This window comes from Meriones unguiculatus, chromosome 1 (genome assembly GCF_030254825.1).
Source record: "Meriones unguiculatus strain TT.TT164.6M chromosome 1, Bangor_MerUng_6.1, whole genome shotgun sequence".
Lineage (NCBI taxonomy): Eukaryota > Metazoa > Chordata > Mammalia > Rodentia > Muridae > Meriones > Meriones unguiculatus.
Genome location: NC_083349.1, coordinates 48,745,171 through 48,767,779, shown reverse-complemented (window position 1 = coordinate 48,767,779; position 22,609 = coordinate 48,745,171). Strand labels below are relative to the sequence as shown.

Here is a 22,609-nt window from a genome sequence, read left to right as displayed (position 1 = left end):
ACTAAGTGTAAAACGAAACAAGCATATGTCTTAGTATATTCATGTGCTACGTAAAATACAAACAGATCATTATAGAAATTGCAAGTTTTCATTAGAGAAAACAACAGCTGCATTTGCCTAAAGTCAGGTAAACAAATGACATTGGTCCATTAACTGAATTTCTCAGCTTTAAACAGATTTTTAAAAGAGATGTTTAGCAATGTGGCAAAGGGCTTAATTCATTACACTTGCAACTTTAAATGATTGAAATAACATTCAATTAAACTTAAGTTGTTAAATTATTAAATTATTGACTTATTTAAATAATTTATTAAGTGTAGAGTTTTTTGGGACTTATATTTTAAAGGGGGGGGAAGGGAGACAAGAATAAGAAGAGTATAAATAGTGCTATTTAGACCCAAACTGAGCAAAGATGTCAAAACACGACCTTTGAAGAAATCAAAGTATGAAAAGATACATTTATCTTGAGTGATAGAAGGATAGAGTGTCTTTTGGGACAGAGTCGCACGTAGCTCAGGCTGGCCTCAAACTGACTACGTGCCAAAGCTTGCCTCAAACTCTCTATCCTCCTGCCCACACCTCCCAAACCCTAGGTTTGTGGGCTTTCACTAAGATGGCAAGTGCTATCATTCTTTAATATAAAAACAAAATTCATAGTGATCCATAGCTTGCAGGCTTTCAGGCTCCTGGAAGTATTATAAAATCCTATACATTTTATGAAAAAAAAATTCTATATGTGAATTCATATTGTTCAAATGCTCTAGAAAAATAAATCATAGTCACTCTAAATATTATCAAATTCATTTACTGGTTTTCGTATAATATTTCAGCCACTGAATATTAAAACTACAGGTACAGTCATAGAGGCACCCTTCATTTCTTAAAAGATTGCATACTATTGTCTGTAATCCTAGCATTTAGGAGGCAGGAGGATCTTGAGTTTGAGATCTATCCGAGCTATATAAGACCATTTCATAACAACAACAACAACAAAATGTCCAATAGGAACATAAATAGTGGTCAAAATCATTTGGAACCAAACACAAATTTTCATAAATCTTAAAATCAGCCCAGTCTCAGATCCTGTATTGTCTTCATCAAATCACATATGCATTCTTTATTTACATTTTTTCTAGAGACAATTTTGCCCTGGATTGGGTAAGTTCTTTGAAGACCCACAGGCTCTCAAATTTTGTTTATATTATGATCACTTAGGGAGTTTTAGAGAACCATTGTTTCTCAGGAGTCGGTCTAGGTCAAGTCACAGGAAGGGCTCAGTAACCTGCAGGTCTTACCTCCTCCCAAACCACTGACTGTCCAGGGGTCTCAGCCAGCAGGTGGGAAGAAGAATTTCTAGCAAGTTGTCTGGTTACACCTGTGAGGCTGACCAAGGACTGCATTTTGAAAAGCTCACTCCTCCACACACTATTGTTACAGTCAATCTAGAACTAATGTGAAAGAGAATAATCCATACGGAGGAGGCAACCCTGAATACTGTTTTAGCAGTTCACTACTCTGGATTATTAATGACACAAAATTTAACGGGATTGTTGGAAAGGAGCTAACAGAAGCATGCAGAATGTAGATTTAAACATGAGCATGTAAGGAGAGGGTTACACATGACATGAAAGCAGAAGAGTGGCTATTAGGAGAAGAGAGGGGGATATGAATGGGGGACATAAGCTAGGTAGACACCGATGAGATACAAGCCTGGGCGTAGAGCATACTGGTTATTGTAGTTGTCTGAGGAACTTAAAACAAGCAAGCAAAACCCCCAGCAGCCCTGCTGCCTGCCTCACCTCCCCCCAGATGCACAGCTGTGAAGGGCCTGCCATAGAATAAGCCACGCCCCGGGAGGATTCCGCTCTGCAGTCAGCTGGGACTCGCAAAGGTAGCCACAGGTTCTCCAGCCCTGGTGTGTACAGAAATCCCTTAGGGTGCTTACAGAACCACACATTCCTGACTCTCTGGCATTCCTCCACAAGGTCATTTAGCTCTAATCTTCGTGGAGAGCGTCTTGTTTGACTGGGCGTTCTTTTAGCAAGTGTTTTTGTTTAGTCTCAGAGAGCTTTCAAATGTTCAATGCCATCACGAGAAGACACTCACTTCTCTGTTACCGCTCTGAGACCAGAATGTTCTTGCTTGAACGGCGGTGAGTATAGGAAACGGGAATGGGAAGTGCAAATGTGCTGTAATGTTTTAAAATGTTGTCACAATATGCTTTTAGAGCTTTTAAAATTAATTTTTAGGCAGCTTACAAAGTGATGGTTTTCATTAAGACACTTTCACGTGTTTATCTCTCTATACCGAAAAATAAATGTAACTAAAGAAGTGAAAGACCCCTACAATAAGAAGTTAAAACAGTGAAGGAAAAGACTGAGGCCACTAGCTGATGGAGAAGCCCCCATGCTCATGGATAGGGAGAATTAATATTGTGAAAATGGCTGTACTGCCTCTTACACCTTGTTCATCTTCCCCTCCTTCCTGTCAGTCATTCTTCCTCCCTCAAACAGTCCCACTTCTGCCTTCATGGCATAGATGTGTGTATGTGTACACACATATATTATATATTTTAAAATACAGATTCACATAGAAGAGGAAAATGTGATGTCAGTCTTTTTAGTTCTGACTTGTTTTTTTTTTTTTTTTTTAGTAATTTATTTAATTTTACTTTATGTGCATTAATGTGAAGGCGACAGATATTTTAGGATTTGGAGTCACAGACAGTTGTGAGCCGCCATGTGGGTGTTGGGAATTGAATGCGGCTCCATGTAGGAAGAGCAGACAGTGCTCTTAACCACTGAGCCACCTCTCCGGCCCCTGACTTGTTTTGATTAAAGCTATAATCGTTGGTTCCATTTATGTTCCTACAAGCGAGATAGATCCTTGTTTTAAAAATAAAATCACAAATGTTTAATTTTACCAATAAAGACCCAGGAGCCAGTTGCAGGGGCAAAAGCCTGCTAGCTCAGAGAGGCAGAGAAAGTACCTAGATTTGTTAGTATGATGACTTCTAGATTTATTTATTTATTTTTTTTTTATTTTATTCTGTGACATGTTCTTTCTATGGCCTTGAGCCCATAGAGCTCAATCTGCCTCTACCTCCTGAGTGCTGAGGTTAAAGGTGTGTACCACCTCACCTAGCCTACTCTTGTTATTTTAAGTCATGTTGTAGGTGTGTCCGTAGCGCCAATTCCCGAGGAGGCCAGTGGTATCAGATCCTCCTGGAGCCGGAGCTACAGGTGGTTGCGAGCCACCCAGTACGGGGTCCTGGAAATGGAACTGGTGTCCTCTGCAAGAACAGTGCATATTCTTAACTATTGAGCCATCTCTCCAGCCCTTTTTTGATTTTTTTCCCCCTTTGGGTGTGTGGAGAGACACATGCCTGCGGGGTCAAAGGACAATTTGCAGAAGTTGATTCTCTACTACCTCGTGAGTTCCTGGGATTGAATTTAAGCAGTTTTGGCCTTTACCCACGGAGCCATCTCACCAGCCAACAAAACCTTCCTTGAAACAGCAAAAGCTCCAGCAATGAGTTAAGCTGCTGACTTAACATACTAAGCACAGAACAGTTCAAGAATGAGCCATGATAGGTCATCGTCAGTTGTCTTTAATTTTTGAGAGGAGGCGGTTGCTGCCAGGAATTTGTATCCCGGAGAACTCTTTTCTGGGATTGGTGCCAGAGATCAGGAAGGGCACAAAGCTGTATATATATAGGAGACAGCCCCTGAGGTAAGTCATATTGTTCCCATTCCCTGCTGGGTCACCTTGGGGTTGGGCTGGATTGCTGGCTGGCTTTCTAAAGATGGTGGTAGGGTAAGGTTAGGTCACAAAAGACAGACTCCCTGTCACCCCATCTTCACCTGGTTGCCTCTCCACCTCTCTCACCACCTCTCTCTGGCTTCTTCTTTCTGATCTGCCTTAGAATGAGATCCATCTGGGAAGGACACTGACACCTGTACCTATAACCAGTGATTGCTGAGACCTGTCAATAGCCACACAAGTGAGCCAGGAAGTAGATCTTCCCTTGGTAAGTCCCTAAGACGAAAAGTCACTTACAGTGCAATATCTGTCTCTTGAGCCAGACACTTATAGCTTTGAGGCATAGAAGTCCAGCTAAGTCATGTCTGGAGCCCTGACCTACATAAACAAAGATTACAAAGATTTGTTTTAGACCACTCTACCTAAAATATTTGTTTTTAGATAGGCATCCGACAACACATTACTGGAAAGAAATAGGATGCTAATTTTGCAGACAACCTGAACAACTCTGAGTGGTTGATGTCCCGAAGTTTGGCCTGCCCAGCTTCAAAGGGCTTGGCTGGGACTCAATGCGGCCTGTGCTCTTGCCTTCCCTTCAGCTGCCGCCACTGAACGGCCCTTCTGCTTTCCTTAGGACATTTTAGTAATGATGAGCAGTCCACCAAATCAGTACTTCATCAGACCAAGAACAACCTCCATTCCATTAAAGGCTCAACCAGTAACCCCCCTCTGCCTCTTGAGCAAACTGTTGTCTTCCTACCTGCAATGCTTGCGTGGTCCCTGGGGGCATCCAGCTATTCCATGCTTAGAATAAGAGCATAGACCTTTTCTTTGTTGTTGTTTTTTTTTTTTTCCTTCTGGAAGATTCACCACATTCACATTTTTCTGCATTATGAACCAGAGTTATTTTGTTTCTTTTGAAAATAAAAAACTTTTTATTAATTCATTGAGAATTTCATATAACGTATCTTGATCATAGTCACCTCATCTTCCCCTCCTCAATGTGCTCCCACCCCTCCCCCCTTTGCATCCTGTGCAAAAAAAAAAAAAAATACTAATTTGTGTTGGTCAAATACTCTTGGGTTTGAGCTCTGTCCTGGAGCATGGTTGACTTACCAAGTCTATCCTTAAGGAAAGCTGACTCTCTCCCAGCAGCTAGCAATTGCCAGTAGCTCCTTAGCTCTCAAGGTATGACTTCATGCCCACTTCCCCACTCCATACTGGGGTTTTCTCTGGCTTGAGCTCACAGAGGTTTGTGCATGCTATGCTAACCACTGCGAGTTCACATGAGCAACTGTTGTGTTGTGTCTTGAGAGCACCATTTCTATGTGTCATCTACTGCCTCCGACTCCCCCAATCTTTCAACCTCCTTTTCTGTGACCCTGAGCCTTGCATGGAAGAGTGTGATATGGACAGTTCATTTGGGGCTGAGCTCTCTGCAGCCTGTTATTTTCTGCATGTTGACCAGTGATAGGTCTCTGTGCTAATTGCCATCCTACTGCAAGAAGAGGCTTTTTCCGTGAAGGTCGGGGGATACACTAACCTACGCATATAACTACAATAAGTCATTAGAATTCACTTTAATACTATATCCATTTAGCAGAATAATAATAGGTTCTTCCCTAGTACTGTCTAGCCACAGGTTCTTGGCTCTAAGAACAGTGCTAGCTATGGCTTCCATCGTGTGTAGCAGGTCTTAAGTCTAATCAGAAACTGTTAGGTCACTCCCATGACATTTGTGCCACAGACTTCCAGCACAGTTTGCTGCCTTAGTCCATGCTCATTAAGAATAAACTTTATACGCTGAAGGAGATATATAGCCTCTACAACAGCCATTCTATGCAATGAGGCGTCATTGCATCATAAAGGGCTGAAAAAGCACTGAGGGACTCACCAAGGCTCCAATGCTTCTGTTTTTTTGTTGATACAAATTCCCAGGCTGGTGTAACCCAATGACCGTGAGCTGTTCGTATTTGCCGTTTTAGGCCTAATGCAGAGTTGGCAAATGCTGACAGCGAGGCTGAGGGCCAGAGCACTGGACACTACTGTGAGTTCTCTATCTTTACTTAGTGGTTCTAAGCACTCTGCCGATGATCATGCTGGTCCCCTTTCTGAAGGAGGGAATGAGGTGCAAAGAGGTTAAGGGACTAAGGATAGGACACACCAAGATTCAATGCAGAGGCAGGCCTTTCAGTCCACACCGACCGCTGCTTTGCAAGCTGCCTGCCCTGCCTCTGCACAGGCAGTCTGTTTTAAGTGGTTTAAGCAGAATCGAATGATCACGAACTTGCAATCATTTAAAGAACAGTAATTCTGTATGAGTGAAGGAAGAACTTAGGTGATTGTACAAAACACACCACCTTTTAAGCCTTTGATGATTTAAAAGAAACTGTTTTATGGTTTTTGTTTTCATTAACCTCCAATAACTGGAATTTTCTCTCATACCTGACCTATGTTTCCTGATAGACAGTCTGCTGTAGGAGCATGAAGTCTGTGTTTAACCATTTAAGGGGCTGCCAAACTGTTTCTCAAGGTGGTTGAACAAGTTGACAATGCCATCAGCCAGTGTACCAGGGTCCCAGTTCGCAACAGTCTTATTCAACACTGTCTGCCTAAAAAAAGAAAAAACTATCTCCCAGTAAATCTGAAGTGCTATCCCATGTTTCTGTTTTCTTTTTTCCTTTGATTTTCCCCCTGATTTTTAATGTTAAATATCTTTTTGTGAGCGCACTGGCCATTTGCGTTGTGTCTTAGGAGAGCTTTCTGTCTATCACTTATTTCTCACCTGCTTCAATTTCTCCTCTTGTGGAAAAAGCTACTGCAGCTGAACCCATCACTGGTTCACTTACCTCATTGCAGTTCATAATCTCCAGGAAATGGTAAAATGGGTTTGTACAGCATATGATCTTGGCATTATTAGTATCTTAGTTTTTCAGAGTTCATGACGTCAATAAAGACTCCGAGAACTCAAAGTTCATTGCAGATGGGTTGGTCTTAGGTCTGAGAGGGTTTAAGTATCCAAGATACCACTGAACCTTTGGGGCTTTATTTCAGGGCTATAACTCAGAATGAGGGTCACTCCCAGAATATCAGTTGAGAGATCTAGAATTAAAACAACAACAACAAGGAAATAGTGTAGCTCAGGGCCTTTGAAAACCACCAAAAGTTAACCTACCAACATGGGCTGCCTTGATCCTTCCTGCTTTTTCTGAAAGTTCTGGAAAATACCAGAGTCCTGGTTAAAGGTCTCCACCAGCCACCCAGCCTGTCTCATGTGCCCAGGTATATAGGTGACAGGGCTGTGAACACGGAAGCTGTGAAGTGCATTGGCTGAGCACTAAGTCTGTGCCAACATCATGGCTTTGAACTTGGCTTTGAACTTGGCACTGGCTGTTTATTTGTAGCTTGTGAATCTTGACATTCACTTTACTACTGCGCGCCTCAGGCAAGCTCAGATGAGAGACAGAGGGCCTCAGGTGCGCTGTGGGGCATGGCGAAAGTCGGTATCAATTCCTATATTGTCATCAGTAACCTTGGAAATCTTCAAGTTCAAAGGCAAGTACGTGCCAAGTTTAGAGTTCGGTGCAGACACTGCTAAATGCAGTTTCTTCAGATTCCTCTCCCCCCCCCCCCATGCCTTGTTCATTATCTTCATTGCACCAGTTCCTTGACTTCTTCTGTGAACACTCTCACGCCTCTGGCAGAAACAAGAGGTTCACTTGGGGATTTCAAACCTTGGCAATCACTTTCCCAATCTCTCTGAAGGTTTCAGCCCACAAGTGAGGCTGGCCTCAAGTACGATTGTATCTGCAGCTCACTCCAAACTCATCCAGTGACTGTTAAGGCATTTCTCATAATACTCTAATCCTTCCTCTCTCTCTCTCTCTCTTTTTTTTTTTCCCTAAGTGCTCATGTAGATTTTTTGCAAGTTAAGTGTGTTCATGCTGTTTCTCTTTTACGGAGCACACAAGCCATTTAGCAAAGCGTTTAGTAAAGCCCTCTCACGAAAGACGTTCAACACATGGCCAAGATGTCAAAGTACCCAGATCTAAGCTGCTCTGTTGACTGAGGTGGTAAACCTGGAGATTTCTCTTCTGCCCCAAGGCAGCATCTAGTACTTGACTCTGGTTGCCAGCTCATGCGGAGGCTCTCCCACAGCCAATGTTCTGGAAGCCTTCCCAAGTCAGTGTGCTCTACCTAGCCTATCACTCAGTCCACATATCACACCTGTCATGCCAGAGGTCAGCTGGTGCCTGACTTCATTTAAACCGAGCTAGACCCAGAGCTTCCAAGCCTGCTCTTAGCAGTAGCACTGGGGAGAGGCAAGAATGTAACGTCATCCATCTTACTGTCTGCCAGGAACAGGAAGAGTGTGAGGATGCAGGTGCCATCAGCCAGGAAGATGAAGGCATTTGGAACTGCACTGGGAATACAAAGTGGAACCTTGCCATTATGGTGGTCTATTCATTGAGAAACTCCTCATTGAAGAGCTTTAACAAAAGAAGAACACTTTCAGTTGGCTGAGGCAGAAAGGCCTTATTGGTGAGAGACTGTGCCATACTTGTGGGTTGGCTCATAAGCATTTGCCTCATAAGCCTGGGGACCTAGGTTCTACCCTAGGAGCCTACGTAAGGATTAAAGGAGCAAACCAATTCCACAAGCTTGTCTTCTGACCTCCAAACTTATGCCATTGTATGCCTGTACGTGTGCACACGCACACACATACTAAAAATACTGCATCAGTTCACTATTCATTGGCAGAGAAGTGGTTAAGGCAGTTATGGTATATTGTCTAATATGGGACAGATTCTGGGGCCTGTAGGTAGGTGGAAAAAAGCAAGATGCAGGAAAAATAAAAAGGGGAAGGAAGTTGTAGTGATAAGTACATATCCTTGTGTTTATATTTGCTTTGTAGATTTCTAAAAAGACACATGAAATACGATTAGCAGCTGTTGCTTATATATAGGAAACACCTTTATACTGTTTAAATATTTTATGTGTGCTTGTATCAAATTTGTAAAAGAAACATAATATAAAATACAACCATAAGAAAGCTTAGAAAAAGAAAAACCCACCGCATGTATCTTTCCTTTGTCTTACCAACAGACTGGTGTGTAATAGGATTCCTGCAGCTCTGGCCTTTCCTGGCAAAAGGATTTTACAATCAAGTAATCAAAGGTTGAGTTGGATGTCTTCCCCACACTAAACACAGAAATGTACAGTCATCTTCCAGAGATCAAGTATAACTCAGCTAATGATAGCACGTGAACCAGAACAGGGAGCTGCAATGTGCTCCCTTGGGTTAATTCGTACACACAGAAAACGGGACACAGAAAACAAATACCCAAGTATTCCCCCTTATGTAGGAGAAGGAGAAACGAGTCCCCCAAATATACTCAAACGTCTGTGAGTATTTAGGACATGGTGACTCATGTCTATAAGCCTAGCACTGGAGAGGCTGAGGCAGGATTGTGAATTGGAGTCTTGTCTGGGCTAGATGGTGAGATTCTGGCAGGGGAGAGAGAGAGAGAGAGAGAGAGAGAGAGAGAGAGAGAGAGAGAGAAGATAAGGAAGAAACATGAGTTTCCTCCCCATAACTGTATGAGATTTAAGTTTCTGCACAGAGAAAAAGCAGCAGTTTGCTTTGGTCCTTCATTCATTCCACAGTTTCTTGTTAGTTGAGGACACTAGTGCAAGGTGCTAGGGCTGTGTACGGAAGCCTGGCTGCCATTTTCCTCATAGAATCCATGCCCTCCTTTCCTAGCGGCAGGACCTGGTTTTCCTTTGGGGAAGCACCAGGATTCTTACTCTTGGTTCAGGTGGTTTCTTCAACGAAAGGGTAGCTTTGCACCCAATGTCACCCACAATAACCATCAGCAGCCTCAGGAGCTGGGTGGGTACCTGGCACAGTAGTCCTGGTCCCAATGCTATACATGGAAGCCAAGAAAAGAAATCCTGGGACTTTTGTGGAACTGTTGACAAAAAAGGATGAGCTAGCTCCCTCAGTGGAGGCCGAAACCAGAAAGGTGTGACCTTCAGGCTTCTGCAACTAGACCAAGCAGCCAACTGAAATGAAATAATGAGGAGCAAGATAAATTCTGGGTAGCATCAAGTCTGCTCCTCCCAAAAGTCAAGAGCTCATACTAATTTCCATATTTTGTCTCATGAGTTTAGCAGTATTCTTTTTCAAAATCCATTTACTGGATGCTGATTTCTCATCTACATTTGTCACTCAAAACTACAACGCTCCCAACAAATAGAAAGGCTGTAAGATGAATCATGCATGAGACATGCTTCTTTCCCATGAGGCGAGGCAGGTGTGGGATTGAGAAACACTTATCTTGTGATAGGTAATCAGCTGTGTTCCATGCCTGGCACTATGAGGTCACAAAGAGACAGATAATGTGGTTTGAAGCCTCAGAGTTGTGAAGGAGCCTAGAGCTTATCTGTGCTAATCACCTCATTCAAATCTAGACCAGAGGCCAGGCTCACTCTACGTCACTAGGAATGGCTCTGAACTGTCCTTTCCCACTCTTGCATAAAGGTAATTTTTAAATGCCATTTCCCTCACCTACCAAAAATACAATTTTTTTCCAAAACTCTTTTATTTGCTCTTCAATTTTACTTGTTCATCATCACTGTAGAAGATTTATTAAATATGATATGCCATTGGCCAGGCATGGTGGTGCAGTGTTTTAATCCCAGCACTTGGCAGGCAGAGGTAGGTTGATTGCTGTGAGTTTGAGGCCAGTCTGGTCTACATAGTGGGTTTCAGGACAGCCAGGAGTACCTAGAGAAACACTGTCTCAAAAAAAAAAAAAGAACAGAAAAGAAAAGGCCAAAAGATAAAATTAAAGTCATCCATCAGCCAAAAGAACCTTTAGGGACTTTTGTTCTATGAATTCTCTTAATTTTAATGAAACTACTGTTTTATGATCTGCTTCTTAACATAGTATTAAATTATTTCTCCCACATTATTAGATGTTCTTCTATGAAGTTTCATTGGCTGCATAACTTATTTGCCCTTCTCTTCTTGGCTAGCTAGGCTGTTTCCAATTGTCTAGTTTCTTATGCAGTACAGAGATGGGATTTTTAATAGGTAAGTCTTTGTAGCCACTTTATTTCCTGGGGACAAGTCCCCATCCACGAAACCGTTAGACCAAAGAGTCCCGAAAATGTTAAGACTCAGGCTCGCAGTGCATGGTTTTAGGCAGCACCAGTAAATACTTCACAGCACACACGCTCAACCTTATTAGCAGGGGCAAAAATTGTCAATTCAGCTGCCTGCAAGAAACAACAAGTATGACAGCAGCGGTTATCTCCTGACGCAGCCAGGCAACGCATGTCCCGAGAAAAGGGTGTGACTACGCATCGAGTTCCTGTCAATGTACAACATCTCATCCAGCCTAAGCAGTGTGTTGCAGAAGAAAAGTTAAAAGCACAAAAGAGAATTTGCCCTAAACTCTCTTCACATTCTTGAATCATTCTTGAATCATTGCATCATCTTCGCCAAGAATCACTGGTGTGCGGCACAGCACGCTCACTCGTGTCTTTGCTCAGATTCTCACACGTCCTCCTGACAGCTCCTGACTGAAACCATGGAGTGTCTTAATGACACGACTTAAAAGCCATATTCTGAAAACCGCCTTTCTGGTCATGTGTCCCAATGAACCCACTTGCACACAGGCATGTTCACCACCTGCTGAGGGAGATTTACACTTCGGTCACATGAGTCTAAAAACATCTCTATCCCTTGAATCCTGCCATCTTCACACCTCAAATGCCACCAAAATGCCAGCCTTGCCCCAGCAAATCTTAACCTTACAAGGAACTGGGCATCCCTGTGCCTGGGGTGGGGGGGTCCCTTGAAGGTGGGGACCTACCTTATCAAGCTTATTTTTTCAGTCAGCTCTGTGTCTCCTGCCCACAAGTCATTAAGTAAGTGTCTGCCAGGTGGCATTTTGCAACCTTTACATGTATGTTAAGTGGCACAGAGGTGAATAATCTTACGAGATTACACTTGATAGAGATCCCTTTCTCTCTTATGTGACCAGGTTGGCCAGCCTTTTCTTGATCCCAGCTTTCCTAAGCAATCTGCAAGAGGCTCAGGGTTTTTTTTTTTGTTTTTTGTTTTGTTCGTTTTTTTTTTGTTGTTGTTTGGTTTTTTTGGTTGATGTTGTGAGTTTGCCCAAAATTTTGGCTGGAAACTCAATCTTTCAGCGTTTACTCTGGGTAGAAAGTCTACATTTTTCCTGGGGAGATTCTGGAAACTGATTTGAAAATTGGCAGTATTGTATCATTTGAAACACAAACAAGGATGTACTATGACAGTATTCTATAATGGGGTGGGGGCTGTTGCTAGCACTCACCCTAACTGAGAAGCTATGGCCAGGTAGAGTCAAATGGAGGGAGAATCTCTTTTACTTAAGAATGTGGCCCTTGTTAGCTTCCAGTCAATGGCCCCACAACCTGGAGCTTATGGGCAGCACAAATTGTGCTCAATGGTTTCATTATGTTAAAAAAGAAGACATGAAGTTGGGAGATAAGGAAGTGAATGTAAATCTGAGAGGAGCTAGGAGCAAGTATCAGGGTGGATGCAATAAGAATACATTGAATGAAACTCACGAGGAATTAATAAAGGAAGTTTTAGATGAAGGAGAAAAGAGGGTATGGTGGCACACACCTTTAATATCAGCACTCACGAGGCAGAGCCAAGCAGATCTCTGTGAGTTTGAGACCAGCCTGGTCTGGATAGTGAGTTCTAGGCCAGCCGGGGTTACACAGTGAGACCGTTTCAAAAAACAAACAATAACAAAACCCCAACAGTTTTCTAACATGAGCCTGAGCCAGCAATGATCATCCATGTACAGAGCTAAGGAGAGAATTCTTAACAGAGGAGCCTCTCATGGCCAAGAAGCACCTAAAGAAATTTTCAATGTTCTTAGTCATCAGGGATATGCAAATCAAAACAACTCTGAAATTCCATCTTACATCCTTCAGAATGGCTAAGACAAAAAACTCAAGTGACAGCACATACTGGCAAGGATGTGGAGCAAGGGGAACCCTCCATTGCAGATGGGAGTACAAACTTTTACAACCATTGTGAAAATCAATCTGGAGGTTTCTCAGAAAATTGGAAGTAGATCTAGCTCAAGACTCAGCTATACCACTCTTGGGCATATACCCAAAAGATGTTCTAACATACCACTAGGACACTTGCTCAACTATGTGCATAGCTTTATTTGTAATAGTCAGAAGCTGGAAACAACCTAGTGTCCTTCAACCAAAGAATGAATAAAGAAAATGTACATTTACACAGTGGAATACTACTCAGCCATTAAAGACAAAGCATGCAATTTGCAGGCAAATAGATGGAACTAGAAAAGATCATCCTGAGTGAAGTAACTCAGACCCGGAAAGACTCGTATAGTGTGTACTCACTTATAGGTGGATGTTAGCCATAGAGTACAGGGTAATCATGCTACAATCCACAGACCCAAAGAAGCCAAGGAGAGAGGCCAAGGGAGGATGCTTGAATCTCATTCAGAAAATGAAATAAAACAGACATTTGAAGTAGATAAAGGGAGGGAACTAGGTGGGAGAAAGTGTGGGGAGGGTAGCAGGGTGGAGATCAGGTATGGGAGAGCAAAGGTGAGAGGGTGGGGGGAAGGGCTGGGAGAGAAAATAGAAATCAGTGGTGGGGGGCGTCTCAGGGACAGGGGAGGCTTCCAGGAGTCTATGGGGGTGATGCCAGCTGAGACTCCTAACAGTGGGGGTTAAGGAGCCTGAAGTTGCCACTCCTGTAACCAGGTGGGACTTCCATGGAGGGAGGGTGGGGACACCAACCCACTCAAAACCTTCGACCTAAAATTTGTCCTGCCTACAAGAAGTGTAGCGATAAAGATGGAGCAGAGATTGAGGGAGTGGCCACCCAATGAGTGGCCTAACACTGGATCCACCCCATGGGAGAGAGCCAACTCCTGATACTATTAATGATGCTCTGATATGCTGGCAGACAGGACCCTACCATAACTGTCTTCTGAGAGGCTTCATCCAGCAATTGATGAAAAGATGAAGAGACAACGAAACAACGGGCCAAGCTCAGGGAGTCTTGTGGAAGAGTGGGAGGGAGGACAGAGGGAGCTGGAGGAGTCAAGGATACCAAAAGAAGACCTACAAAGTAAACTGACCTGGGCCCATGGGGGGGCACGCCAAGAGTGAACCAACATGGGGGGGGGGCACCAAGAGTGAACCAACAACCAAAGGGCATGCACCAGCTGGACTTAATGTTGTTGAAGATTAATATTTACTGTTGATTTACCTTTTAGTTAAGCAGCAGTTATTCCTAAACCAGCTGTGTACCCAAATCACCACACAGAGACTGGGATTTATTTAATTAACCTGGAGCACAATGTTGGGCAATAGTTACTCCATCCTAAACTTCTAAGCCCGCATAGTTTCCTACCATTCAGATTTCACCCATTATACTTGCTTTTAGTCAAATCTTAGGTCCAGTTCATCTCCCCTTCTGACAATCTCTCTCTCTCTCCTCCTACTCCCACGTGCTTCCTTCTCCCCCCTGGACCAGGATGTCCCACCTTATTCTCTCCATTGCACGGCACTGTGGCTGGTTGCTTTATTGACAATACAGAGAACAAATGGTGGCATGTTTACACAAACTTGAGACAGGTGATGCTTACATCACAAAGCAATGTCCAGATTGAAACCAGATAGTGCGGGAGAGAAATCAGCATTTGAATGAACAAGGGTAAACTGTGTACATTCCAAAAGAACATTATACCCACAACCTAGGTCCCCTGCACATATGTAGCAAATGTGCAGCCCTGGTCAACATGTGGGTCCTCTAACAATGGAAGTAGGGGCTGTCTCTGACGCTATTGCCTGCCTTTGGATTTTTTCCCCAGCTGGACTGTCTTGTCTGGCTCTCAATGAGAGAATACAGTTTAGTTCTGCTGTGACTTGAGAGGCTGGGGTGGGGTGGTACCCCTTGGGGGAGCTATCCTTCTCTGAGAAGGAGAGGGGGAGTGGGGGAGGGGGCATGAGGGTGGGAATGGGAGGAGAGAAGGAAGGAGGTTGCAATCAGGCTGTAAAGTGATAAAGAAAGAAAGAAAGAAAGAAAGAAAGAAAGAAAGAAAGAAAGAAAGAAAGAAAGAAAGAAAGAAAGAAAAGAAAGAGAAAAAGAGAGAGGGAAGGAAGGAAGGAAGGAAAAGAAGAAAGGAAGGAAGGAATAAAGGAAGGACAATAGTGGTTTTTCTGTTTGTTTTTTTTGTTTGTTTTGTTTTAACATGAGCTTGAGAATGAGCCAGCAATGTTCATCCATGGTTTCAGCTTCAGGTTCACGCTGGAGTTCCTGCCCTGGCTTTCCTCAGGGATGGATAACAATCTGTAAATTGAAATAACCCATTCCTCCCCATTGCCCCTAAAAAGAATACACTACAAAATGGACTAAATAAACATGTTTATGCTCCCCCTCAGGCTCTCCAAAACGCACATAAACATCTGTGGGTCAAATGCAACCCTCCCCTTCACACTGCTCCATGAAACGAATCTCCAGGCTACAAGTGCTGCAGCAGTTTTGAAAAGGCCTCGGAACAGCTTGTCCAGGCACTGAGACCCACACAACAGAGCCTTGTTCCCTGCTGAATTGCTCTTTGCTCTCACTGAGGCAGTTTAAGAACACTGTCCACGGTAATTTGAACATGCTGTGGGTAGTTGGTGCGAGTGAGGTTGACACCAGGAACTTGCCAAAAAAAAAAAAAAAAATCCCCAGTACATTCATTTCCTCCAAGAATCTATGCTGTGCCTAAAAGGAGCCTCTCATGGCCAAGAAGCACCTAAAGTAATTTTCAGTTTCCTTAGTCATCAGGGATATGCAAATCAAAACAACTCTGAAATTCCATCTTACATCCTTCAGAATGGCTAAGACAAAAAACTCAAGTGACAGCACATACTGGCAAGGATGTGGAGCAAGGGGAACCCTCCTCCATTGCAGATGGGAGTACAAACTTTTACAACCATTGTGGAAATCAATCTGGAGGTTTCTCAGAAAATTGGAATTTTCTGAGAAGCCAGTTGGGAAAGTGTTGCCCTTTCCTACTCTTCCACAAAGCGCACCACATCTGCATCCAGGAGAAGCCCAAGAGCTCCTTTCACGGGTCACATGTGTTCTAGCACCACTCGCTAGGCCCAGAGACAAACGGGGAAAGAGCACAGGGGTCACAGGCCGCCTCTGTTCGGGGACGCTGGTGTACGCCGAGGAAGTGCGTACAGTGTATACAGTGCCGGAGTTCTTGCGTTCTGTACAGCAATGAAAAACACGGGGCAGTAACAGAGAAAAGGCGGAGGCCTCGAGGGCCACCGAACAGTAGACCTGTGGGACTTCACGAAGCGTGTGGCGTGAGTACGAGAGGATAACAACAAGGCTTTGCTAACGGATGGAGTAAAGGACAAAACGGGCAGATGGAGTGCTGTGTGTAGAGGCTCAGCTGCGTGAAGCACTTTGCTCCCTCTGGAGAGAATTTCCAGAACCTCGGGGAATGGAAACATACAGGGAAAGGTGAGGGAGAGCCTCTCCCCTCCACCCCCACCCCCAGGGGGAAGGGGAGGGATACTAATGAGAAAGATAAGGCTGTGCTGGACTACTCCCTCTTCTCCATTTGAGACAAAAGTTCGCTAATGGGGCGTAACTAAAGCGGTTAGGGTTGTACCGGGCAAATGCCTCTTGGAAAAGTTCCTCTCTATGTTTGGCAATCCTGAGTTGACCCTCCAGATCAGTTCTTGGTGTTCGTAGTGCTTGTCATGGTCCATGATCTGTGTGCCAATACATACAGTGCATAAGCAAAAACATTAAAAGAATGGACGCTTTTCCTCCCACCTGTAAGAAAACTGACTTAAAAAGTTTGGCACAATGGGTCAGTTAAAGGCTTTAACTGAATTCAGGCTGACAACCTGAATTCAATCCCTAGAACAACAGTATGGTGGAAAGAGAGACTCCTCTGCCCTCCCTGTGGCCAGAGTTTGTCAAAAGGAATATGTTTCACAGGGACAGATGTTTCTAAAGGGACGAATAGTAAATCTGAAACTTCAAGGACCTGAATGAAATCACCTGCTTATTGAGGTTGTTGATAGTAAAAGGTTTGTGGGGGGGCGGGGCACATAATCCCTAGAGAAAATGAAGGTTTCCAGGAGGGCCAAGCTTGGTTAAGTCAGTCGGCTACAGTTTTTAAAGATTCGTGTGTTTTACGTCTGTGAGTGCTCTGTCTGCACCTATGCCGGCATGCCAGAAGAGGGGATAAAGGAGTCACTGCAAGGTATGATCCCACATACAGGTCCCTTTTCCCAATGGGTTCAAACATGTGGAAACAGGGCAAGGTGGGCAGAAATTGCTGGGAGACTTTTGAAAACTTGTTGAGGTCACGAGTGGAATGAGATGCTTGAGGAAGCTTCCTGTCCCACGTTTCATATGTGTGCAGGAAGCTGAGCCTTTGAAAGTATTTTTTTCACTGTTTGGAAAGCTGGGCTTGGATGGGCAACATGCTTCTTCCTCAGAGAGACACTCAAACACTGTCAAGGATGTGACTCATCTCCTAGAGATTTTTTTTTCTCCTTCTCTCAAAAATATAATTAACATATGTAGAGTTTAAGGGCTTGTTTACAGTAACTTAATTTTGTTAAAATTACTATCTTGGCATAAGAAGGATTTTCACTGTTTTACTCACTGTATCCAATATAATATTGATTGAACATCTAATAATATCAACAATATTTTCTAATAATAGTGAGCATATGTAGGGTTAGATGTCAGTCTTTGGTCTCAGAACATATTAGCCTATTTAAGAATAATCACAGCCCTGTAAGCAAGGCTACAATGTTATCTCTAATTTACAGATTAGGAAACTGAGTCCCAGTGACATCAAGAGTCCTCAGGTAGAGGCAGAGGTAGGTCTCAAACCTGGAAAATTTGCATTTGGATTGTCACTGTCAACAACCATACCAACTACTTGTTTCATGCAAGAAGACAGGCTTAGGACTGACTACAGTTAGGTAGGATGTCTATAATCCATGATGGTTTCAGGGATATGTCTTGGTTAGGGTGACCATCACTTCAGAGAAACACCAGAGGAATGGGAGGGAGGCCCCAAAAGCCACTTAAAAAGGGAAGAGTTTATTTTTCTTACACTTCCACTCTGCAGTCCATCATTGAAGAAAGGTCAGGCATCCAAACCAGAAACAAGAGGCAGGAGCTGATGCAGAAGCCACGGAGGGGTGTTTTTTACTGCCTTGCTCCTTATAGAATGCTCAGCCCGTTATATTATAGAATCAGGACTCCCAGCCCAGAGGTGACCCCACGCACAGTGGGCTGAGCCCTCTCCCATTAACCATTAATCAGGAAAATGCCCCACAGGCTTGCCTATAACCCAATCTTATGGAGATATTTTCTCAAATCAGATTCCTTCCTCTCAGATGACTCAAGCTTGTGTCCTGTTGGCACAAAAACTAGCCAGCACCCAGGGCGAATGAAAATATTTAATTTTTTTTTAATTTGGGAGAAAAGTAAAATCATGATATTCACAATAAAAATGAATGAAGCTAGAAGTCATTATGTTAAGTGAAACAAACCGTACTATAAAGGTAAACACCACATGTTTTTCTGTCATACGTAGATCCCAAATTTTAATGTGGGTGTCTGGGTTTGTGTCTGATACTCAAGTCATGATACTCAAAAGGGGACCATGAAAGAGGAAGAAGAGATCTTAAGTGAAGGTGTGTGTGTAATTGAATGCATACAACATGAAAGCAGAAGGATGGGGGCACATTGGAAGAGAGGAAAAGAACCACAAAAGAGAGGAGAAGGGGGATGAATAACAAGGTATGTATGAAGATTTCACAATGAAATCTATTATTTTGTAAAACCGGCTTAAAATAAAACCTGGATTGAAGAAAACATTTTTATTTATTTTTCTCATTCCAGGAAATAACAAAGCAAAGCAAAGCAAACAAACAAAAATCCTCTATTATGGTGAAAGAGCCCTAGAGGACAATATGCACCGAAGCAGCCCCATCTGAATTTCAAAACAGGTTTCTTCGAAAAGGTGGTATTGCAACCAGGCTTCGGGGACAGCTGCCATCCTTTGATGTGGCAGCAAGGGAACGAAAGGGATGGCGAGGACATTTCAGAGAGACACAAAATCACTGTCAAAAGCAGCAAACAGGAGGGCGAGAAAAAACTAATCTGATGTGTGGGAGAGGTGAGTGGTGCAGGGCAGGGATTGCTACTCCACTGGCTTGCTGACAGCAAGCTAGCTCTAGATGGCAGTGGGGAACGTACCTTGAGTTAGGCCAGGAGTGCAAAATCTACTTAGTCCCACAGCACAGAGCATACTGTCCTGTATAGAAACAGAATAACTCTATGGAGAGCCACACAGAGGCTTGCGTGTGGAAGAATTCTGGCATGTGTGTCAGGGAAATGACATTTGCCCTGGGTTGCTAAGGATGAAGGGTGGCTGCTCTGTTGCAACACAGAAATAAGACACTTCTCAGAGATGGGAGGATGCAGGCAAGGAAGGCACTGTCCTTGGGGGAATGTGATCTGCTAGGTGGAAGAACATTCCAGAAGCAGAATTTGATGGTATGAAAGGCTCTAGTGTATCTAACTGAAAAATGTAAAGGCTGTTCAGAGTTAACTACTGAAAGCATTGGAGAAGATGAGGGTCTTTATAGTGTAGGCTTTTTTTTGTTTTTAAGTCTATTTCAGTTCTACTCAGCTGTCTAGTTTAACAAGCATGAATTTGATAAAATCCAATGAACACTTACAGCAAAAAAAATTTGAAAGAAACATTTTTTTGTGTGTGTGTGACAGTAATATATCTTGTTGATGCAAGGTATGGGAGGCCTCTGCCCCAGCCCTGTGCCTCCAAAATCCCACACTTTGAAGCATTGTCCTTAAATGCTCTCTTTGTCTGGGATTCAGACTGGAACCACTTGAACTCAGCTCCTTTTTCTCTAGAGAGTGCTCTCTGGGCTTTACCCCAAGCATGTGAGGTTGACCAGATGTCCCTAGGAAATACAGACCCTGTAGCCAGACTCAGAGGTAGCCTGGGGATAGAAAGATGGTACTCAAGCATGAAGATCTGAGTTCAAGTTTAACACTCACTTACAAAGTCTGGCACCATAGCTTCCACCTGTAAGCTCAGGGGAGGCAGAGGCAGGAGGACACAGGAACTTGCTTGCCAGCCAATCTAGCCAAATCTACAAGCTCCAGGTTTAGTGAAAGGCTGTTTGAAAAAGTAAGGTGGAAAGCAGTTGAGAAACACCTAAGGTGTCAAACTCTACCATTTTCACATGTATATAAACACACACACAGAGAGAGAGAAAGAGAGAGAGAGAGAGGTGGACTAGATTGCTTTTTCCTAGGTTCCTTCATTCATCTAAGATATACTTCAGATAGTTTATATAAAAAACGTCTTTCATTTTGCAAGGCTCCACCCCCAGATGAAGAGTATAAGCAATTGAAATTCTCCCTCCTGGACTGACACAATGCTCCCCCTAAGAGCCATAGAGTAACAGAAACCCCAATTCTAGGCATGAAAAGCCCTCTTTCAAGTTGTTGGTCAGGGGTGACCAAGAGATTTCCCAAATGTTATAGGCTATTAATGTTGCCCTTGGTTGTCTCTCAGAGGTTGAAAATAAATCGCTATTGCTGAAGACACATGCACTCAGACATAAGACTCAGAGGATCTGACCTGAAAGTCTCCTCTCTGAGGTTTGGCTTTCATGGTACCAGAAAGTGTCACAGAAGCTTCCAAAGGGGGAAAGAAATGAATAATCCTACCCAGCTAGGATGCCTATGAACCACAATCAGAACCTTAGAGTTCTCATTGTGCATGATAATCCTAGAGTTGTAATGGTGACGCTCAAATCTTTGCAGCAACTGAAAGTTGTCTAATTGGACTTTAGGGCCTGCTCAGTAAGAGGGAAATTGTGCCTGGTACTGGAAACCCAGTCATCTGCCTAGAGTTACTGAGATCATGAATCTTGGAAGAGAACCTAATTCTATCACTAGGCCAACATAATCCCTAATGACATTCTAAATATTTATCCTTATACCCAAGATGAGTGTAGCTCTTCTGACACAAAAGAAACTTCTCTTTGCTACAGATGGAGACCATTACAGAAAACCACAACTCATCAAACTGCATTGAACAAGTGATTGTGTGGTGTCCAACTCCAACGGACACATCTATCGTATACCTCCTGCACCCAGGACCTTCACAGAACATTGAGGAAGAAGGGACAGAAGAACTCTAAGAGCCATACAACAGAAAGTCCAGATTGTGTCTCCTAGAAATGACAGGAAAGCTACACCCATGAAGTAGTGTACACTCAATAACACCTAAATAAAACCTGAGCATGCACAACACCAGTGGACATGCTAACATGGAAGGATGAAAGCTCATGAGGCATCAACACTAGACAAAGAACTACAGGCAACTAAGGAATGCTGAGGGCACAAGAAATAGCCTTCCCCAGGAAGAGACTTTCAGTTGGTTATTCAACACAGGTGGTCAGCCCTGAAATCTTATACATACTAGTAACATTCTACAGGCTAAACAACTTGTATTTAAGACTATACAAATATACAAATACATAACTACCATTAAAGAAAAAGGCCAAGAATAAAACTCAGGTGGATCTCTATGAGTTCCAGGCTAGCCAGGACTATATAATATGGACACCCTGTCTCAAAAAAAAAAAAAAAATTCTTTGAAAGGAAGAATTTTAGTGAGTTTTTCATCTACACATTGCAAAGCAAAAGAAAAGAAAAGAAAAAGAAAGGCCTTACAAGTTCTCAAGGATGGACCCTTGTTAATTATATCTCAGACAGCTGATGATTATGATAGAGAATAATTATTAAAGTAGACAGGGATGGAATCTTTTGAATTTGAATCGTAAATACTTTATCTTTCCATAATTTATCCTTTCAGGTACAACATACATTAATAACCAAGTATTTAATGCATAGATCAAGGGATGGGATTAAAAATTCAAAAATGGGTGCTAGAGAGATGGCTCAGAGGTTAAGAACACTGGCTGTTCTTCCAGAGGTCCTGAGTTCAATTCCCAGCAACCACATGGTGGCTCACAACCATCTATAGTAGATCTGGTGCCCTTTGCTGGTGTGCAGGCAAAACACTGTATATGTAATAAATAAACAAAAAACCATTAAAAAAATTAAAAAATGAATGGACTCGTTTATTTTGATTTTTGACAAGAGAACAGAGAAACCCAAAGGTGGGGGGGGGGGAAGGTGTTTTCAAAAGTTGAGACAACTGGCTACACCCATTCCAAGAACTGAACTGAATCCCTGTCATATATGACAGAAAAATTAACTCCAAACAGATCAAGGACCAAAATATAAGCTACAATGCTAAAACTTTCAGCAGAAGACACAAATGCTGATCTTTGCAGTTTTGAATTAGGCGACAGTGCTTTAGGTGCTAGTAAAAGTATGATTAACCAAAGAAAAACCATGAATAAGCATGAGGCTTGGGTGTGATGGTGTTCACCTGTAGCTCCAGCATTTAGGAGGGTGAGGCAGAGGATAACCCCAAGCTAAAAGCCATATAAGAAGAAGCAGTGTGATAACCAGGGCTACACAGCAAGACCCTGTCTCAAAAAATACGTTTGTGAAAATTCCTAAGAAAGAACGTGGCTGGAGAGATGGCGCAGAGGTTAAGAGCAGTGGTTGCTCTTTTAGAGGACCCAGGTTCACTTTCCAGCACCCACATGGCAGCTCACAACCATCTATAAGACCAGTTTCAGGAAA

At 43.0% G+C, this 22,609-nt stretch overlaps 2 long non-coding RNA genes across 4 annotated transcripts; both read left to right on the top strand.

Moving 5' to 3' along the window:
• The first annotated feature begins 258 nt into the window (after positions 1 to 258).
• LOC132655393 (uncharacterized) lies at positions 259 to 10,768 on the top strand. Of its 3 annotated transcripts, none has more exons than XR_009593211.1 (4): positions 259 to 3,732; positions 3,926 to 4,030; positions 8,122 to 8,304; positions 8,869 to 10,768. It is a non-coding gene; the product is annotated as an uncharacterized LOC132655393 (long non-coding RNA). The 3 variants fall into 3 exon arrangements; XR_009593210.1 differs by lacking the exon at positions 8,869 to 10,768 and having other exon boundaries at positions 259 to 2,152; positions 3,165 to 3,732; positions 8,122 to 8,847; XR_009593206.1 differs by lacking the exon at positions 8,869 to 10,768 and having other exon boundaries at positions 263 to 3,732; positions 8,122 to 8,847.
• Positions 10,769 to 15,918: 5,150 nt separating this feature from the next.
• Positions 15,919 to 22,003, top strand: LOC132655392 (uncharacterized). The gene is made up of 4 exons (XR_009593204.1): positions 15,919 to 16,339; positions 18,447 to 18,652; positions 18,755 to 19,031; positions 20,941 to 22,003. It is a non-coding gene; the product is annotated as an uncharacterized LOC132655392 (long non-coding RNA).
• The last annotated feature ends 606 nt before the right edge of the window (positions 22,004 to 22,609 follow it).